The 22,267-nt window shown below is 37.4% G+C and overlaps 1 protein-coding gene across 5 annotated transcripts in view; it reads left to right on the plus strand.

The window, feature by feature from the left end:
* Positions 1 to 22,267, plus strand: part of NRP1 (neuropilin 1) — a 156,810-nt gene that overhangs the window by 80,675 nt on the left and 53,868 nt on the right. The gene's annotated exons all lie outside the window — the stretch shown is intronic.

Raw genomic sequence — 22,267 nt, forward strand, 5'->3', positions numbered from 1 at the left:
TTTTTTCAGTCTTCTGGGCACAAATATCAGATTTTGCTTTAGTGGGAAAAGTCAATATTAGTTTAACAGGCACTTAAAGTGAAACGGTCTGATGAACAGCCTTTGCTGGCTTTCTGATGAATGGTACTCAAGAGTTGCTTAGTACCATGGGTACACAAGTGAGAATTTTACTCCCAATGACCTATACTTTTCACAAAATTAGACCAAAGATGAGATTGTATATTGTTTTTTGTATATTGGAACATTAGACTCGCAGGTTGAACAAAGAGCAGTTGCTTTTGTAAATTTAAAATTGAAGCATGAAGTGTAAGACTATGAAACCCTGTTCATAGGAGGTGAAAGATAAGGCCAAGAAGTAGTCAATAGGCTGGTGCAAGTAACCTCAATTCACCTTGACAAAGAGATGTGCTCTGTGGAAGAGATGTGGTTCCCTTTGTCAAGGCAAAGAGACAACGCACTTTGTCTTAGTGAAACCATTTACTTTGTCTTGAGCCATTGTGGGTCATTGCTGTGAGAAAAAAGCATTTCCAAGCTGAGCAGTTTTAGTGATACCGCAGGATTCATTGAGCATCCTAGAAAAAATTGTGCATGCACCAGAGGACTCTAGCCTAAATAGCTTCAGCATGTGGTGTAGGATTGCCCCAGCGTTCACAGAAACTGTCCAACCTAGAAGAAGACCTTTGATGGTATTGGCAAACTACCAGACTTTGTAGCTTATTTACGGTCTGTGAAAAGTCCCAGAGTGCTTGCTAAAGCCATCTAGAAACATTTTGGCTGGAACTATGGAAGGTTCCTCTCAGCTTTCTCCTTCAGTATCCACCATAGAAGACTCCTCTCAGCTTGCAATTCTGTAGGAGAAGGCTGAAAGGGGTTCTGAAGCAAAGCAGCACAAAGCAACATGGTTGGTTTGCTGTCTTCTAGAAATGGGGGCCACATTGCATCATAAAGAAACCTCTGAGGTGACGCTTTGCTCAGACCTTTATTGAAGTGAAACACATCATTGAAGATTTGCAAAACCCTAGTAATAGGTATTCATCAATTAAATTATTTCAAGTGTATCTTCTTGGATAAAACAAAATATGTTTCCATTTATATGAAAAAATCACTCTGATGTACTAAAATGAAAGTGTTGTTGTTGTTGTTGTTGTTAAACAAACTTATATAAACACCCATGAAGTTTATGCCCTGCTGCATGAGTTAAAGTGTGAATTTTGCCTCCTTTGTAGTATGCCAGAAGTGGTTTATGCGTGTACTTACTACCTTCCTTTGTTTTTGAGAAATGATTTCTGATATTATATGGAAAAGCTATAACTCAGTAAAATTTAAGGAATGTTTCTGGATGTTCCTGTGTACAATGTGAATTGGTGTCTTTATTTCTGTTGAGAGTGGTAGCAGAGAAATATGTAAGAATGAATCTTTCTTCCTCTTTTTCTTCTTACTCCCATCCATATGAATCTTCAGAACAGCACATTGCTTCACAATTGAGAATTTTAGATGAAGAGGAAGCACGTTTTAATCTGAGTTATTTTATTTTTGTAATACTGGCATATGTATGTACAACTGAAAATGCAAAACTTCTTTTTAATCATTTATGGCAATAAAAACTATTTGTGTGAATTGCTATAGAGCTGAATCAAAGTAATGCTGCTAGATCATTGGGTCTTTGTTTTTAAGAGCCTGATAAGAATTCAGAGGCTTAATTATCAGAACATTTTTGTTTTGCACTGTTTAATTAGAACCTTCACTTTCCTCTTTAACTGTGATCCAAATTCATCTGAAGACAATAGGAGCCAAAACAGAAACGTTCAGATTTGTTACATTACTAATGTAGCGTTGAAAGCTTCCAGTAGTTTAAACAAATGGGGCAATATTTGTGTTTTTATTGTTTTCCATAGGAAATACCTAACTGACATATAGGAATAATGCATCATTAGTCATCAATAAGAGCATTCATATCCAATGTTTCCTCTGAGATTAGCTGTCTGCAAAAAAGCTTACAAACATTTTGAGTGGTTATCAGCATGTGGAAGAAAGACAGAGGAAATCTTTCATTCCTGAACTTTTAGTACACAATGGGACTCTCAGGTGTCCAGCTTTTGAGGTCTCAGGATAGCCTGAGCAACTGAAAAACAGTTAACTGTAAGAGATAAACATAATCCCACTTCAGTGTGGTAAACCAAAATCAGTTAATTCTGACTCCTAAGGAATAAGTAGTAGGAAAATTCAACAATTCAACAATTCTAACCCTAACCCTGTAAATTAAAAAAAAAACATGCCACCATTTATCTCTGTTTGCATTTGTCATCCTCTCATCCAACTTTTTCAAAAGGAAAAAACCCACATTCATACTGACTATTGACCACTTTGACAACCTGTCGGGATTTTTTTTTTAAATCAATTTTCCTTCATGGATTTATGAAGTGGCTTCAGACAGAGCAATGTCGAAGATTTTGTTGGGTTGGAGATGCTGGGTTCACTGCTATTTGCTCTCCCCTCAGGTGGGAGATGGAAGGGGGGCGTGAGTATTTCATAGCTTGTTACTGTTTGTGATTTCTTACCCTGGTTGGCCACAGGTAATCTGCAGATGGTGTAAATGTTTGATTGTGAGTGGATGGTGGCTGATGGCCTGGAATTGGGATGCAGAATGCAAGGCAGAAGCATCCTTGATACCTGAACCATCTTTCAAGGAGAGGGTTTAACATGGGTGGGTTCGGAAGGGAATGTAGGTCAGGGAGGTTAAGGGCAAGCAATAACATTCCAGTAGTGATGAATAAGGGAGCTATGCTGGGAACTGGAGGGGGGGCTGCTTATGGGGAATGTAGCCTCAGTGTTTAGTGAAGGTTTTGCACTCCAGCCCCCTGGACTCAACCCTTTTGCTTGATCATTGGACCTTAGGTGGCCTTGGTCTCCAGCTGCTGTTCATGGTTTAATCATTGATGAGAGAGCCAACTCATTTATCACTGAGATCTGGCTGAGCGTTTAAGAAGGGATGCCCTTATCAGAAAGATGCCCAAATGGGCTTCAAGTGTGGCATAAGCCACAACCCCAGGTAGGGGCAGGGGACTAGTTTTGATCATCCAAGGGACACTTTATGGCTTTCAAGGGCACTGTTCCATAGATAATCAGATGTAAGGCCCTGTTGTGAAGTTGGGATCGCTGCAACTGTACCAACTTCCCAGCCACGTAGCTGCTTCCCTACCTGAGCTGCTGACTTCTGTGGCCAGGTGGGCGGTGGAATTTCCTAGGCTTAGCAACATTGGGAGATTTCAACTTGCCTTTCTTGGGTGGGAATCTGAAGTGGTTGGAGGGTGTATGGCCACTCATGGCAAACATGAATTTGACCCAGGTCATCAAGAGTCCAGTGCACATGGGGGGTACCACTAGATCTGGTTTTCATCTCAGAGCAGTGGTGACATGATATGGAATTGGGGAATGTTATCATCTGTCCCTTATGATGGACAGATCACCTCCTATTAGCCTTAGAAATCTCTGTGGCTCCCCTTTACCACAAGGAGGAAGATCAGCTTCTGGACCAGGTCAAAGTTTGAAAGTGGGAAGTATGGTGTTGTGGTGGCTCTTCTCTCTCCAGGGCTAATCAGTGTTGGTAGAGGGAAAGAGATCCAGATCTAGACCATTGCTTTGTAAGGTGCCTCAGGGTTCCATTCTCTCTCCATATCTACATGAAGCCACTGGGTGAGGTCATCTTTTGGCAGAGGATGACTGTTAAATATAATCATTATACTGATGATACTTAATTGTCATTTCTGTCCCTGGCCAACCAGGTGATGATGACTTGGTGCTTTTCCAGTGTCTGGAGGCTATGAAAAGAACAGGCTTAACTTAACCCTAGTGAGATACAGTGGCTGTGGGTTTGGATTCAGTTCCTGGTTCTGAGTCGGGTTGTCTCGCTGTGCACAACTTCTGTTTGAAGAGCAGGTGGCAGCTGCGGCCAGTATAGCCTTTGAACAACTCCATTTCGTATGCCAATTGCACCAGTTTGGGGATTGGGAGGCTCTTCACAGTTACTCATAACTTGATCACTTCCCAGTTGGATTTCTGCAATGTGCTTTATATGGGGTTACCTTTGAAAACCATCTGGAACCTGCAACTCCAGAAGGCAGCTATATTGGTAGTAATGGCACACCACAGTATGCCATGTAGCACCACAACTCTGTAAGGTGCACTGGCTCCCAGTAGGCTTCTACATGCAGTTCAGGTTTCTGTCTCTCACCTATAAAGCCCTACATGGCACAGGACCAGGTTATTTGTGAGACTGCCTATGTCTGGTTATTTCTGCTCATTCCACTAGATTGTACAGGGTGGGCATTTTCCAGATCCCCTCTGTGAGGCAGTGTCCAAATGGGACGTAGGAGATATGCTGTTGTCTGTTGCTATACCTGCCCCTCAAGGTTCAGGCACTCGCAACCCTATTAGCCCTTCATAGAGATGTGATGATCTATCTTTTCTCCCACACATTGGGCCAAGATGATAATTAGGTCCATCTGCTGGGAGGATTAGAGTTTGTTATTCTCTGCCTTGGCTATGCATATGTCCATGATTGTGGTTTGTTAGTTGGGTTTTATATTATTTTTTGTTCAATTTTGATTGTTTTTTATTTCTATTGATATATGTCCAGTAGAGTCATAAATTCTGAGTTGAGTGGCTTTATAAATGTCATAAATAAATAAATAAAATGAAGGAATAATCCTATTGAGGGGATGGACTTATCCAAGTTTGCAATTAAAACTGGTATGTCCCTTCTATATTACCAAACTTGGTCATGTAGTTTATTAACATTATGGACTAGAATACCCAAACTGAAGTGTAGGTACAGCTGTAAGGAAACATACAAAAAGGTATCCAAGACTTGTAAGCATTATGTTTTATTATTAGGGGTTATTATTATTTTATCATTATGGGTTTCAGGTAAGTTCAATCATCTTGGGCATTGACAGTGTGAATAAGAAAAGAATAAGGATTAGAAAGGAGAATGATATGGTACTTTTACATAAGTGCAGGTATAGGATCCTGAATCAAATCGATATGAGGAAAGGCATAAACAAGCACAAGATTTATAAAGAGATAAATATGACCTATGAGTTACTGAGAGAAAGTACTTGAAAAACTAAGTAACTTTAAACAACAAAATAACATATTTTTAAAAATAAAATAATAGTATTCAATAACCATCAAAGAACCATTAAACTATGGCTCTTAGATTGAAATATTAGGAGGAATAATCAAGAACCATTTCCATTAGAGATAAAATCCAAAAGGGTTATTGCAAGTTTACCAAAACCTGAGCGTGTGCATCCATGTGTGTTCTATTTGTGTTTCAGGACCTTTTCAAAATGGAGTAGAATTATCCTTTTTCTCTCCCCCTCCCTCTCAAACTACCCTTATATTTAATTAACAGCACGGAGCTGTAGTTGAAGTGCAGGTCTAACTGCCCCTCATTAACATAGAGTTTCATGAGAAAAACAGTATCGTTTTTCTATTTCTGTAATCCAAATAACAAACATGTTAATAGATATCAGCACTAGTTCTTAAAACCAGTAAGAAGGCTAACATAAGGGTTCCACATCTGTTTTTAGTGAAATCTATTCCTGTCTGTGGTATTTAAAATCTACGGAACTCCTGTTATTGTACGATTAGAATCCCAAGGGAGTAAAATGTTAATCAAATCCATAACATGCAAGGATTTTATTATTATACTTTCAATACATTCCTTTTAAAATGCTGGCAGATTTTTGCTCTGGCAGGAATACTTAAATTTTTAAAACACATTTAGTCTGCACATTTAGGACCAATAGTTATATTTGAGAAGCGTTGCATTTAAATAACCTCAAAGTCATAATTTAGAAGTCTTCAGGCAAAACCTGTATGTTTGTAAACATAGTTAGCAGCTTACATTTATTGAGTTTTGAATTGCCTTGTTACTGTTTTTTTAGCAATTCCTAGTCATGGCCTTTGCTTATCCACACTTCCTTGAAAAGGAATACAATCTGGGATAAAATTATATAAAAATTGAAAATTAACAGTGTGTGTGAGTGTGGTGTGTGTATGCAAAGGAATTTCAAAGGTACACAGATGGTAAGAGAATACATTTCTTATTATATCAATTATTATAAGAGTGTAGAAGAGCCACCCCTGTGGTCAGATTCTTATTGTATGAAATCAAAATTGTTCTAAATCTCCCTTTTGTATATAGAGAGCACTAAGTCACGTTGATACATGCCTGAGAATTCCAATATAATTATACCGTTTGTTTGCTTATATCCCACTCTTCAAGCAGTATTTTTCCTGAGCAGTTTACAGAAAGTTCAGCAAAAACAATCCACATTTTAAATAAGGTAAAATAACTATTGGTTTAATCAGAAGCAAAGCCAGATTTTCTGCACCACTGAAGTGAGCAGTAAGACTTGTAGTAAACAGTGAATGAAGTGAACAGAAAAACTTAATGTATGTTAACCTTCATCTTGCTCACTGCCCAGAGTTACAGTAGTGAAATGGGTGACTGTACACATTGTTTAAAAGATGGATGGATTGGGGGAGGGGGGAGAGGGAGAGAGAGAGAGAGAGAAAGAAGATAGACAGGTAAGATTACCATTGACTAACAACCCTAACTAGTTATGGAGAACACTTTTGGAGACAGATATAAATATAGATATACATATATACATAAACATACACATATGGAGGTATGCTTTGAAATATGAGTAAAATAAAAGTATATCCTTTAGAATTTTACATATCAACATTGTCCAAGTAAGTTAATGAGCTTTTTAAAGGGTATAAGGCTGATCAACCCAGAAGATGCTGAACTAACAAAGGAAAAAGTAAAAGAATGTTTTGCAGATGTGTTTATAGGTTAAGGCTTTGTACCAGACCAGTGTCAAATAAAGCTGGAACCAGATGTTTAAATACTTATCCTTGCATCAAGAATGGTTCCCATTGCTCTTAAAAGAAACTCAAGAGAGAAGTTAAGCAAAAGAAACAAGTGGAAATATAGGGGAACATAAATGGTAAATTCTGAGGTGGTAACAGAGAAAAAAATTTAACTCACTACAAGTTTGTTTTAATGCAAGAGACTTAATTCGTTGGACACCATTATCATATTCTTACAGTAGAGAATAGGACACATTTGTCTAAAGCCTATTTTATTTTACTGTCCTATATCATAATCAGATTACCAGCAACTGAAGCTAGATAAAGAAAATAGCAGTAGTCAAGTCAACATTTGGTTACTTTACCAGGTTATTATTTAAATGAAAATATTTACAATCATTATCATCGTCATGTGTTAAAGTGGATGCATGATATTAAAAGGGATATATATCATGGAAATCATTATCAGTGACATGTTAAGGCTTGATTCAATAACAGATCACAATAACAACCTAAAAACACTACTAGAAAGATGTAGAATTTGAATCTAATAAGATGCAGATTGGAGTCAGCAGTGTTGTATATTTGGTAACACACAGGCTGTTGAAAGTATAAATCAGATGCAGGTGAGATAGCAGCCGAAAAGGAACTTGAAACCCTTAAATCCAAATCAGGGCTGGTATCATCATGGGAATGTTTACCTAGCCACGTTGGCCCCAGTGTTAGCACAAGTGACTACATCATGAGAGAACTATTTGAGGAGGACAAGGAATGCATTTGGAGTGAAACTGAAAATAAAACTTTGTATGAATTGAAAGAAATAATAACCAGAACCCTGGAATCTGCACCAGATAGGTGCAGTACTACAAAAATATTTATTCACTTACCCACTCTACGTGCAATCAAATAAGTTAACCAATTGGGAGCTGGTTAAATAGGTTAGCTGATTATGAAAGCAGATGATTAATAAACCAGTAAGTGTGCCCATACCCTTAAACTTCTTCAGCTACAAAAATGAACTTATTGTGAGAGAAGCAGTCCAGCACTATTTATTTACTTAGTTACTTACTTACTTATCCATCCAATTTATATAGCCACCTTAACATATATGACTCTGGGCAGATCTCAAACAATTAAATACAATGTAGAACAGCAAAACAATACAACAATTTTAGAACAATAAAAACTAGATAAAAACATATTTAAAATCATCACAAAATTCATAGCCAAGGTGGTCATATCTATGAATAACAATCAGTATAGCCACTGCATAGACTCTACCACAATTATTATGCTTCATTATATATCCTGCCTTTCTGCTCATAGGGGACAAAACAGTTTTCATGAGCATAATGCGAACATCTAGTCTTTCACTAAAAGTACAAAAGTATGAACAAACTTTTAAAAAGACCTCAATATTCGGACAGAAACTACCATATTTTTCCGACAATAAGATGCCCCCATGTACAAGACGACCCCCACTTTTCCAACCCAAAATTAAAAAATCAATATTTTAAAGATAGTGCAGAACACATTTTTATTTAGTAATTAGTTAATATTTACCTGATACACTCGGTGGGAGGAGGTCCAAACCGTCTCTGCAGCTCTATTTTCAGGCTCTTTTGCATAACTGATTACATTCAATCACGAGTGAAACTGCAGATAGCTGTCTCTGCAGTCAGCCTTCCTCTAATTGGTTTGTTCAGCATCAGCTGACGTCAGTTACATCAGGCTCATGATTGGAGGAAGTCTGTTTGGGAGACAAGCTATTTCACTCATGATTGGAGGCTAGCAATAGGAGGAAGCCTCTCTGCAGAAACAAAGTATGGGCAGTTTTGCAACCGCGCGATTCTTGGCTGACTTCCTTGAATAAGACGCCCTTCAGTTTTTAGGGTAAGGATTTTAGAAAAAAGTATCGTCTTATAGTCGGAAAAATACGGTATATTACAAGCGAGTTATGAAGACACTCAAGTCACTTAAGACAGTGTTGTCCAAACTTGGCCACTTTAAGATGAGTGGACTTCATGAGTTGAAGTCCACTCATCTTAAAGTGGCCAAGTTTGGACAACACTGACTTAAGAGGTTGTTCTAGAAGGGTTCATCCTGTGACTATTGTGGCTTTGCATATCACATGAAATGGTAATGTGCTTAATCTGTCATGTTAAATCTGCCCCTGTAATTTGAAAACCAAAAGTGTATTGCAAATCCATCCAATTGTGTTTTATTCCATAAACATAGTTAAATAAAACCATAGTTTAGTACAATATGTAAACTCAGCCAATGGTTTTCATAGGCTTCAGGTGTATAGCTGTAATTTAATGCAAATTTTAGAACAGGAAACATGTTCAAATTTTTGTCCAAAGAATAAAGCTGCTTTGGACAAAAGTTAACATGTAAACAAATTATTTACTTTACAAGCAATGCATTCCATAATTTCTGCATACAATCTTCTAAGATGAGCAGGATGCATGTTTTCCACTATATATGTTCTATTTGTTGGAGAAGGATTGCAGAGTGCATACTTCGCATAAAAAATATATGGGACAGGCATTTTCAGGTCAATTTTTAGTTAAAGGCTCAAGTAGCAGGTGATGTAAAAGATGGCGGGTAACTGCTACAAGTCAGAGTAGACCAAGGTGGGCAACCTTTTGGAGACAAAAGGCACATTTTGACTTTTGAGAGCATCACATATGATGCTGCCAACTGGCCCAGTCACAAAATAGCTGTAGGTTTTGTCAAAACACCCACTGACAAATAACAATAATGTATTAACTTCTTATGCCGCCTGACTTCCAGGAACTCTGGGTGGTTTATAATTGCTAGTGTAATTGTTAAGAAGACAAAGTGGTGAGGTTACTCCCAACCACTTTAGCTTACCTTTGCTTTTTTTCCTAACAAGTGGGAACTCTTTCAAGCAAAGTGCTGAGTTGCAGCCACCCGCCATTATTATTTTACAAAAATTATGACGTTAGAGGCTAGCATTTTGCTTTGCATTTCTAGTTTCCCATTAAAAGAAGTTTTAAAAATAAAATCAGATGGGGTACGAAGCTTGACAAGTTTCAGGTGAGTTGCCTGAAGTATATTGCCTGTTAGTATATTAAAGAAATAGTCATATTAAAAAAAAAAATCCCAGAACCTATGATCAAGAGGCAAAGCAGTGAATTATGAGCACAGATGCCTTGTGGGGAGGGGAGGGGAACTTCTGAACACAAACTGACAAGCCCCATCCTTTCTGCTGAAGTTACAAAACTTAGTATGAATGTCCCTGCTGCATTTGAATGAACTTTCTTTATTTTCCCTTAATTTCTCATGGAACCCCATCAAGTTCTCAGAGGACTTGAGGGACGGTGTCTACGCCTGGAGTCCACAGCACTGAGCTTGATGAATAGATGGTCTGAAGTGGTAGAGGGTAACTTCATTTGCTCCTATCTAAGAAACCCTGGATCTTAGGGTTTAAATCTTTAACCTGTTTCCTTGGTTGGGGGGGGGGGGGGAATTGCTCTGCACAAATAAAGAGAAGATTGCCCCTGTCATGCTTTCTTCACAATAGAACAGAATGCCTCTTGTTATAATTTCCAGGAGTGATATTAAAATATGAAATGACATAAACTGAATAGAACACTTGTGTTTATCAAATGTGGAGTTGTAGGGAGATTGAATGAATTGATTGTGAACTTTCAAGACATCCTTTCAGAGGAAGGAATGCTTGAAAATGACTTTACCTAAGTTGCATCTTATTACCAGCAGTTGTTGTAGGATACTATTGGATACAATATATGTTCCTAAAGAAAAAAAGAAAGAAAAAGCAGACATTCACTCCAAATTTTCATGGCGTATCCCTCAGGCTCTTGTTCAAGATGTTTAGATAAGTTCTCCTGCAAATGCCAATCTAAACAACTGCCTGAAAAGAAGCATAAACTTGCTGCAAAAAATTATATGTCATGCACCAGCCAACATACATACATGAAAGTCTGTATGCATGTGTGTATGTGCCTGCTGTGGAAACAAACATTTGTACAGATGTTAATGTGGGATGCCTTATGATGAATTGCAATTATTTTTAGACCAGCTGCTAGAAAAATCCTTTCCCCATTGGTGTATGTCAATGTTCCTTCTCCCCTCAATTGCAAAATGATAAATATTAAAAGAATAGGGTATTGCTTGATATCATTTGAATGGAAAAGGAAGGAAACTCCATTTGGGGGCATCTGTCATACTACATCAATAAATGCTTTAAATACAATCAATATTTTTCTTGAGAGAGAAAAACAGACAGCCTTTTGATGTTTTAGTCAGTGGAGACTCTTGGTGGAATTAATATACAACTATTGTTCTCAGGTTGGGTTGGAAGATTAGACTCCTTGCACTGACTATGAAGCCTCTGGCCCCATTATCAAGCATATGACCCATGATGAAAACAGAACCAAAAAGCTATTGTATTAGTATCAGATAATTTATAAAGCAACAACTATAGTTGTTCATGCTTCAAAACAATTCAGAAGAAGTACTTTGTTGCTCACGTGAGCAAAGCACGCTCTGCTATTTGTTGTAACAGTCCAACTTTCTTTAGGCTTGTACATAAACCAGAAGTGGTGATGTTCACAAAGTCTCATTAACTTTAATGAGTGAACTTCTTAAAGCAGTGTTATACACAGAGATAGGCACACACACACCTGAAGACAGGAGCAAATTACAAGTTTTGTCCTGATACTAGTGTTTAAATAAAGGACATTGTATTGGTGGAAGGGTTTATTCCCATGGCATGGCTTCACCAGGCAGATATGCAGCTCTTCACAGCTGCTTTGAAAATAAAAAATAATTATGGGAGATCCTGGCCATGGATCTGCTAAATACCTAATCTGACAAAGAGGATCAAGTTAGCCGTTCATGTGCTCATGGTAGATAGAAAAGCAGTTTACAAAGGTTTTTAGTGGTAGTGATAGTTTTACTTTCTTTTATCTGTTCATGCTATCTTTGTTTCATATAGCAGAAGAAATTTCCTTAATAGTTGACCAAAGTATTATATGTTGGTCTCATCTATCTATCTATCTATCTATCTATCTATCTATCTATCTATCTATCTATCTATCTATCTATCTATCTATTTCAAATTTGGTCACTGCCCATCTCACTAGGAAGTGACTCTGGGCAGTTCACACATACTACAGTTATTAATATGATCACTCTCCAGTCATATATTTAATCAATTTCCCGCTCTGTGATATTTAAAAAATGCAATGTTCTAACAACTTTTGGAAGACTTGAGGTGCTATAGCAAAAGTTTGGGTGGAGGAGCTCTTGGACCTTACATTTGGCACATCCATACTTAGTTCCAATTTGATAAACCATGATTTATTGAATCAATAGAGAGATAGGTCACACAACTTGTTAAGCCATAGATTACAGTTTACAAAGTACAGTATCTGGAGTTTACCGACTGTACTAATCCTAAAATAAAGTTGTCACATGATGGCTAGGGATGTGCAGCTATTTGGATGTGAAGTCAGAAAATTACTGTTCACCACATCTCTCCAGGGGTGCTTAAAACCTGTACCTGTTCCAGGGGTTGCATGGGGACTGTGTGAGGCCAGGAAAAGTTGCAGCTTCTTTAAAGAGCCACATAAATGACCAATGAGTGCTTCAAGTACCCTTCTGAAATACGTTTCCTGTTCTGGGTCCAAATTAAAGCTCAAATTGTACTCAAGGAAGCTTGTTTCTGTGTAAATAAGTATGAAGTGCAACTTTCATATTGCTAAGCCAAAGAGAACATCTTTTGTCCCAGAATTTTTTTATGCAAACAATGTTGGTGCTACCCAATGACACAGGATAAAAATTACAGCTTTAATTATATTGTAATGCATGAATCCTGTATTTTACATCCAAAAAATACATAACGTGGGTTTTTTCCCATTTTCCCTACATTATATGTACTTCTAATGCTTAAACATTAGTTATGTCACCAGCTGATACAGTGATAAGTGAATTTATCCATCAGAAGATATACTTCCATGACTGTGGAAAAATACAGTTCATTCATGCTTTCCATTGCACAAACCATAAGCAGCAAATCTACTCTGGAGCTGCCACAGAACTGTTATGATGAATTGGAGATTGGGAATTGTAATTTTCAACATTCCTAAAAAAATGGCAGTGCTGGCTGGGGCTTATATAAAAAGTTGTAGCCCTAATTTCTAGGTGATGGGTATAAGCAAACTTGACAGGATCAGCTGTTGGTGATGAGTTTTCTAGTACTAAAAATCATTTTTGAAGAGAGAGGATAACAATCCATACTAGGCAAGCCATAAAAAAAAAGTAATAATGGATGTATTGGAGCAGAAGTAGGGCAGAGAGACAGCAGGGATCCAAAGTTGATAGCAGAGCATCTTCTACTTTGCAGAATTGAATCAGAGGGCAACTTGCTATCACCCTGAAGCTCTCTAGCCTAGCCTAGACTAGTTTCCAAGCTGTACCATGATATAAGATAGAAGGGTTCAGAGGCCACGTGAGTCATTCTGTCTCTACCATGTCCCATTAAGTCTCTTGTTGCCTGGCCATTCTCTGTCTGCATCCATCTGTTTTCCAGCTTTCTTTTATTCCTCCGCTGAACTTTGCCCTTTTTACAACTCCCTCATACTGATGGGGGATAGGAGGTCAAAAGGATCTCTGCTTCAGTGAGTTAACTATGTGCCCTTCCAGAATCAGTGCATTCCATTGCCCATGCAAGCTTTTTCTTGTTTTTGTTGTTACTCTCACGTCCTTTCATCAGAGGGGACAGAAGAGAGATGCAATTCCATCTTAGATGAACCTGAAACGGTTTGGTTTTCCTTCAGTCTAAAACATTCCTAAAAGGAATTCCTCATTTTACATGTTACATCTGCCTGACGAACAAAAGTTTCTTACAGCTTTTTTTTTAAGGGGAAAAAAAAAGGAAGAAAGAAGAAATATCCCACAGTGATTAAACAAAATCTATCTCTTGTGTCTTTTACAAAAGAAACCAGGCTCAGATGGGATGTTTAAAGTGAACATCTGACAAGCAGCTGGTATCTGTGTAACTTGTTGTTTCTCTTTTGCATGGCCTCCTGTGTTGAACTCATTAGATCAAGTTTATTCTTTCTGTAGTATGCTCATAACTAGCTCCCTTGTGCAAAGATTGGACAGCTGGTGTGTAGATAGAGAGCCTTGTAAAACTTTACTGAAATCATATTGAGTCTTCAAAGAACATTAACCATATTCCTTGGTCAACCATGAAGAGTGATTGAAGTATTGGACTAGGACCAAGGAGATTTAGATTCAAGTTCACTCTTCGTGATAGAAATTTAAGGGCTGATTTTAGACCAATCACTCTCGCAGCTCAATTTACCTCACAGGGTTGTTGTTGTGAGAATAAAATGAAGGGATATCCCCACATAAGCTACTTGACCTTTGGAAGAAATATAGGATATAAATAAAATAATCCAAAAATATGGGGATGAACTGAATTTCTGGGGGATACTGGGCAATTTAAAATGCCATATTCTCTTTTAATGGTACAGAAAGTTTCAAAATATTTCTCCCTGCCAAGAACTTACTACCTAGCTTTTTTTCCCCCAACATATTGGAACTATTTTCAGTGGCAAAGCAGCATTGAAAATAAAGTCATTTATTTATTCATCACAGCTTTTCTTCCAGAAAAGCTCCCATATGTTTTCCAGGAAAACTCTCATCTAGATAGACTGTATAGCAAGACCTTGTTTTAGCAGCTTCAGTTTTGATAGGGTATTCTGGTAAGACATGATCCATACTGAAAAGTTGGCGAAGGAGGGAGACGGAGGCATGAACATCTGCCTTTCCTGGGCAGTGCAGGAATGGGATGGGTGGATAAAGCACATCTTCCCTCTGATCTCAACATGCCCAAGCAAGCAAGTTCTTGAGAGGCAGATGGAGATGAGATTTCAGAACAAAACTCCCTACTAGCAGAATGAACAGGAGTCTCAACAAATCTGATCAACTCCAAGTAGGAAGCCTGGTAAGAGGCACAACTTGCCACAGGGGACCTGTTCTCTCTTCTTCATTCATTCATTCAACCAAGTTTCCTGAAAAGGATTTCATGTAATTATACTGAGCCCATGTCTGCTTGGCTTTGCTTGGCTGAATATTAAAATGCATCAATTGTTTAATGTGGAGAATACAAAACTAAAATTATTAGGACAATCATTTGAAAAGACAATATTTGTTGCCAGCAATCAGAACCTCTTGTAGCCATAAACTATGCTTGTTTGTTACAAGAATGACTGGCAGAAAGGCTGCAAAAGTGGGGGAGGAAATTTTATGGAAGAAATCCAAAAATTTGAGGACATTTGTTTCTTACTTCTGAGGATTTTTGAAAGCTCCAATTTCAAGAGTGCAATTCATTAAGAGACTTTCAAAGTTCTATAGTCTCTGGACTCCATTCCAGAAAGGCTTTTATCCAGGTTGCGCTAAACATTCGTCTGCATTTGTAACTACAGGATTAAGTGGTGGTTTAAAATCAAATCTAAATCACAAAAAAGTATTCAAAAATGTTAATTAAAAGGACTGAGTTTCTGAATAAGTTATAGCTTGCGAAGGATTTCTGAGAACCTTAGAAGAGGCAGGGGAGCCCATTCACATTTCTTTCTCGGTTGACCCAGCAATTGTGAAATATCTTAGGTGCACATTTGCAAGCTAATGTGGTGCCAAAGCAACACTTTTGGCTTCAGAGCAGTAATATTTTACAATCAGCCATGCTCCTTGCAGATAGAAAGCAATCTTTTTCAAAGGTGCCAGGAGTTAATCAGCTTCTGTTCCTAACACAGAATAACTGTTCAATTGCATAAAAAGCTGATTACTTTGGATCATGACGTTCCATGTTGTCATAGAAATGCATTGTGCTTTCATGTCCAGGTTTTAAGATGTTACCAAACAAGAGTTGAACCACAAAAAAGATACGTATTATGATTCTTTTAAAAATATATGTTGATTAAAAAAAAAGTCCATATGGGTATAATTTAATGGGATACCTGAAGGGCATTTCCAATTTGTTTGCAAGGCCAGCAGACACATGACATAAATACATACTTATGTAGGTTCCATGGATTATATTATAAACTGCGCATTTCTGAACCAAGTATTTTTTCAGAGCCTAAGTGTAAAAATGAATCAGAGCTAATGTATACCAGTGATACTTTTACCTCCCAGGATAGGAATAGCATTTTTCCCTCACTCTCTTCTTTCCCATTTAATTTTTATACTTTCCATGCTGGAACAATTTGGTATGCTGAAATTTGGAAGTGACTCAAGCCAAAATGCTAGTGTATGAACCTGCTATACCGAGTCCCGTCTCTCCTTATCCAAGTGCTGATTGCCAAGTTTTATAGCTACAGCAGATTTTATTATTCAAAAACAGAACCAGATGGAATGCCAGTTCTAAGAACATGTCAGAATTAAATATTTCTCTTTTAATTAGTTGCTTCTGATTTATGCAAGAAAAAATTAACATAAGACAAGGAGAATGTGCCACGCATCCAGATGTGACATGGCCTAGAAAAGCACTGTCTTTTTCCTGTCAAAAAGATGGGTCTCCCCCACCCTAATTTTGGGGGGTGACAGGGCTTGCAGGCATGGCATTGACAAATGGCAAAGACCTGCCTTCACTCTATAATGGCAACATTTAAAAACACTCACCCATTTTAACTGAAAATTAGCACACTTTCTGCAGGGTGTATAATCTATAATTTCTGTAGCTTGGCTTTTGCTCTATAAACAGTGTTTCATAATCATTACTTCTTTAGACTTCAGTCAACTCAGTGAGGGAGACTTGAAGGGCATTTACTTGTACCAAGTGGCACTTTCTTAAAGATTTAGTGTGCAAACATCGTTCATGGAGCAAGTATATAGGAAGGAAAAATTATACAAGTAGCAATTGGTGGATCAACAGAGCTAGTGTAGTGCAGACTAAAGTTCTCTCTCAGCCATGGAAGTTCCTTTGGTGATTTCAGACCGCTCATTTTCTCTTACAGGTAGTCCTTGTTTAGCGATTGCCTCATTTAGTGACCATTCACAGTTACAACAGTGATGAAAAAGTAATTTACCGCCACTCTTCACATTTACGACCTTCGCAGGTTTGTAAAGCAAAGGAAAGCTGAAGTAAGATCATAAGCACAGTTGCGGTTTCATTCAGCAACTGCTTTTCTTAATGACCAAGTTGTCAGTTCCAATTGTGGTCACTAAACAAGGACTATATTAATAACCTGAATGATTGCCCACCCTTCCATTTCAAGTAAGAGTGAGCAGTCTACAGATCACATTTGCCCTGCCTGCAGACCCATTTTTGCAGCATCCAGAACTTCCTCAGAGTCATGCTGGCAAAATGACTATTTTTATGTAATTTTTTTCTAATTTTTTTTCTTTCTTTTTTTTAATGAACTCCCCACTGGAAAAAAAAATTGCTGTGACCACATCCCTTCTGGTCCTGGAAAACCAAAATATTGAGAACTTTTAACTGTAAATTGTTGCCCCCAAGAACCGATCAGAAGATATTGTCCCAATGACTGATAAAGTGCTGGAAAAAACAATAATGTCTTCTCTTAACTTGCCACTCCTGTCTTGGAGTATCCTGACTTGCTTTTGGATGTTGCTTAAAATCCATTTCTTAAAACTCATATCTTTTGGAATTCCTTGCCAGCTTGCTCTCATTTAGCCCACCTGACCCTGAAACAATGTGCTTTTATTCCCTTCCTATTTTTGGCTTTGAGGAATGTTTTGTAGTTTTTTAAGCAGGAGATGTAAAATTCTCCTTCCCCAGGTTCTCTGGAAGGTGAATCTTTTAATGGGAAGTGGAAGTATCTTGTCTCTTCCACATATGTGACATGCTACAGATATTAAGAGCTATGCACAGCCTATGATTTCACACACCACACTGGTGATATATCTTCCGAACTACTGTGGGTTATGTGTGTTTTCAAGTTTCTCTAACTAAAAAAACAATTGTCCTCTTGACTTTTAAATAAGTGCAGGAGAAATTGTTGCAGAATAAATGATAGCATAAAGAAATTTAAATTGTCAGGCTTAAACTAGGGGAGTTTATGCAAACTAGGGGTGTTACAAATGCATGATTTCTCTATTCGTTTCTGAAATGCTGGAAACAATAAAACCTCCTCTATTTTGTTGCAACTGGATTTCCAAATGCAAAGTGTTAAAAGAGATCTCTTCTGAACTAGAGCTTCTGAGTAGGTGATTCTGAGTTCTGCTATGCTTAACTGATCTGGGAAGGATAGATTGGCTCAGCTAGAAATAAAGACTGTAGTCATATATTACAGTAGTGTATGATGTGTTCTATTTAGTTTTGTCTTGGCATAATGTGTGAATTCAGGCATTGTGGTTTATAAACCATGATTTATGGTTTTGTTTTATTTACAAATCAGGCCATTGTTGTTCAGCAAATTACAGCGTAAACAAATTATGGCTTAGCACAATGCATGAAACCAGCCAGAGGTATGCATATGATTCTGGAAATGGCACTCCAGGAAACCAGAACGTATTACATCATGTGACCATCACTGCATCCAACTAATTGCTAATTCAGATGGGTAATATGCTGGTTTATTGTAAAAATAAGTACTCTAGGATCAGAACAATAGGTTACCATAATGGATGTTTTAACACAGAACAAGTCTTGCTATCTAAGGAAATGACCCAATTCTCTTAAAATCTTGACTTTTCAGCATCTAGGGTCAAGTGACAGATTATGCAGTTTTCCAAGCCACAAGACATACTCACAAACAAAACACTTCCCGTTAATCAAACTCCAGCTCTTCATCTTTTATTTTTTCAGGCGGCAGTACAGACAAACCCACAGCAAGAGTGTTAAAAAGCCTGGTACCAACAATTGCTCCCTTGCCACAGCAGTCTCAGCTGACTATGTTTTATTATGCATGACAGATTTTCATTTTCAAAATGAGTCCTTTGCATTTATGGTTCAGTTGTGCTTGCATGAGTGTAGGAAACAGGAAGATTCATTTCACACTGTGTGTTGTGTTCACAGACTGTTTAACCAGCCATTTGGCTGCATGATTTACTACACAGTAGCTAAATACACCACTTTACTCTTGCTGAATGGACTCAGAATGAACCAGGAACTCCAGACCTGAACAATTTGGTTGTCCACCAAGATGAATGCAGCCCACTGACTTTCTGTGTGGTTGATGATTCATTGCCTTGATTTTTTTTTAATTCCTACCACATTAAAAAAAAAAAAAAAACCCTGAGATTTATTGAGTGCCTTATAGACAGTCTTCTATCGCTGGCGGGCTTCATTCGACTTCTTGCATCAGAAGCTGTGCAGGCCTGAGGTTTGGGAAACCTTTCAGTGTTGTTCTCTCTGCAGCACAGATTAAAAATTGAGCTGTAAAAATATGTGTACAAATTACCAAGAGGACAATAGAAAAACAATAATTCTTTGATAACAAGAGCCATCAGGGTCGGTTGTTCTCATTGGAGCCTAAGAAGAAGCCCAGTTAAAACAGGAACGGTAACTTGCTTTTCCATTTACCATTTTTTTACCTAATCCAGTATATTCTCAATACTTTTAGGAATTAAGGTTTTTACTCTGCTACTTGTCCTTTTACTGTTGCTGTTTTTTTTTTTTTAATGACCACTGGTAACAATTTTACTTAGGATATAGCATATAGTTATATTCACATATACATTTAAATAAATAAATACATAATATACACTTGTGAAAGAGCCAAACGGAGGGTTAGTGGGTTCAGTTGGACAAATACGTTTGATATCTTAAGACTTGGTTTTTCTAAACAGTGTAGCTTTTTACATATGAGGTGAGGTTTAGATGTCACATGAATATAACCTGTGAAAGGTACATTTAATTTCTTTTGACATTATTTCCATATTAGTAATGATAGTTTATAGCATAAAGCCCCCAAATGTGGCAATGAGAACTTGTGTGAAAAGTTTTTTTTTTTTAAATTATAGTTGTGTCAGAATGAAATATTGATCCATCATTTGGAATAATGATCTTGATTCTATACCCCATGGTTGATGGTTCAGTAAAATAGTGTGTACTTTTGTGCTCCTTATTCCATACATCTGAGATTTGTTGAGTCTCGTGAATATCTAGATCAAGAAACCATGCTTTTAACTCTTATAGAACATTATTACAAACTAGGATTTGATTCTGTGTTGTAATCTAGGATTGTTTTCCAATCAGATATAATTGGATATAATGAGGAAATTTATTTTAATAAAGATTGGAAGTATTGCATTAAGATGCACAAAGAACGGGAAAACCCGCAAAGCAGTATTTTCAATCCAATAAACTGTATGCTTTAGACCAAGTTCCTCATATCTGAATCAAGCAAATGAAGCATGATTATGTCAGCAAACATGTAAGAATTATTTTACACTATCGTTAGAAGTGGCTAACTACATTTTAATACCTCATGTATTTTTAACAAATGTTATGAAATCCTTATTTCACAAGCACATTGGCACACTACAACTCATTGGGTTAATGGTTTTTAATAGCATGTAAACATGCAGTTTTGTCTTGCTAACAAAACAGGTAGTCTTAATTCTGTAGTATAAAGTAAGGTCATAATAGAAAAGAAAAATGACATCACGGTCTGCTTGCTTGATATAGAATTTGATGTAGTGAAAGAAAATAGAATATTGGACAAAGAAAGCCCCTAATCTTGAAAATGAAGAGTAAATTGGGCTGTAATAGAACTTTCAAATATCAATCTCTTAGTCTTCTTCTGAGCACATGTTTAAAAAATGCTTTTCTGCCAGGTTATTTGATGTTCAGCATCAGATATATAGTCTTTCATCACTGCATTCCTCTATTATTCATTTTAATGTGAAACAGAAGTTTTTCTCAACTATAAAAAGTCCTAGAAAAGAAGGTAGGAAAAAAGTCAAAAGGGGGGTTGGTGGGGAAGAGGAGAAAGTAGCTGCTAAGGTTAGGTGAGTTCCCTACACCTGAAAAACTATGTGTATCATATTTTTAAATGCTACCAGGAAAGAGATGGAAAGACTTATTTCTGCCCTAGTAGCCTACAGATAGTAGAGAATCAGGGTGTTCACTGCTGTCCAGAGTTGCATCTTAAGCAGCTATACCTTAGAGTTATAGTAAACATTTATAGTAATAGATACCTCCTGAAAAGAGGATTTTTTTTCAGACGCTGTAGCCCAGTTCTAGACATCCTCTCCAGAGCAATTTGCTCTGCTCTGTTTTGTGGTCCTTTAAGCATTACGGAAGAACTTTAGCATTAACCATTAAGGAAGGACACCCAAGATGTCCTTTAATCTGGGTAACTTTGATGGTGCTTTACTCTTAATTTTAGTATATTCTTTTTGTAATTATTCTTCAACTGTTGTATTTTTTTCATTGTGCATTGGAAGGGCAGAATAAAAATTCTTATCCTAAATACTTTATACATAACTAGTTCTAAAATTGTTTACTCCATAAGTAACTCCCTTGAGTTCCTTGGGACACATATCTTAAGGATTGTTGCCTTGGTCTGAGTAACTGGAGCATTCCTACAGGGAACAAGAAGAAGTCAGTTGAGAAGTGCAGATGGATTCTGTATGGGCTTTCCAAGGTGGCATTTTGTTTGTGTTGTCATTTCATTATTGCGGCTTTGAGAATCAGCTGTTCCAGTAAAGCAAATCCATAATTTAATTGCATTGCTAATCAGTAATTAAAACATTGGACAATTGGAACCTGTTGCAGGAGTCATTCTCCTCTTTCCATCACAGAAACTGAGTTTTAATTTGTAGAACTCTCATTATAGGCCATTGTCTGACTTCACTCACAGAAGTACTTACTGATTATTTAAGAAAAGAGAGAAAGGAAAATAGAAGATTAAAAAAAACAACAACCACATGAAAATACCACATAGAGGCATTTTAACTCACTTCAGACTCTATGATCTTGAGATCCTTACTATTTCAAACTTGAAGGACTGCTTGAATTTTTAAAAAATCATTTATCTGACTCATTCCTTCATTCCTTGGGTCCAGTGGGTTTCTGAGAGCCCTTCATGCTGGAACTGCACATTGGAACTAGACATGATGCAAATGCAACACTTCCCCAATCAGCACTGTGCCATCTGGAGAGCACGTCAACATAAGTTGACCTGGACAATATTCCTGACTTTCTCCCACTGACCACTGAGCATCAGATTTTTCTTTGGGATTGATACAATTCTCTTTCCCCCTTGCTTATAATATTTTGAATGAAAAGCAGGCTGTAACCAAGAGCAGAAAGCAGATATAATAATCCCTTTCCTATCAATAGAAGACACAAAATGACTTGCCATTCTAATCCACCCTTGCACAGGAACATATGCCCTATGAAAAGAAA

The sequence above is a fragment of the Python bivittatus genome, unplaced genomic scaffold (genome assembly GCF_059951505.1).
Source record: "Python bivittatus isolate LINGU-HERP-01145 unplaced genomic scaffold, Pbiv_v1 ctg000610_np1212, whole genome shotgun sequence".
NCBI classification, from domain to species: domain Eukaryota; kingdom Metazoa; phylum Chordata; class Lepidosauria; order Squamata; family Pythonidae; genus Python; species Python bivittatus.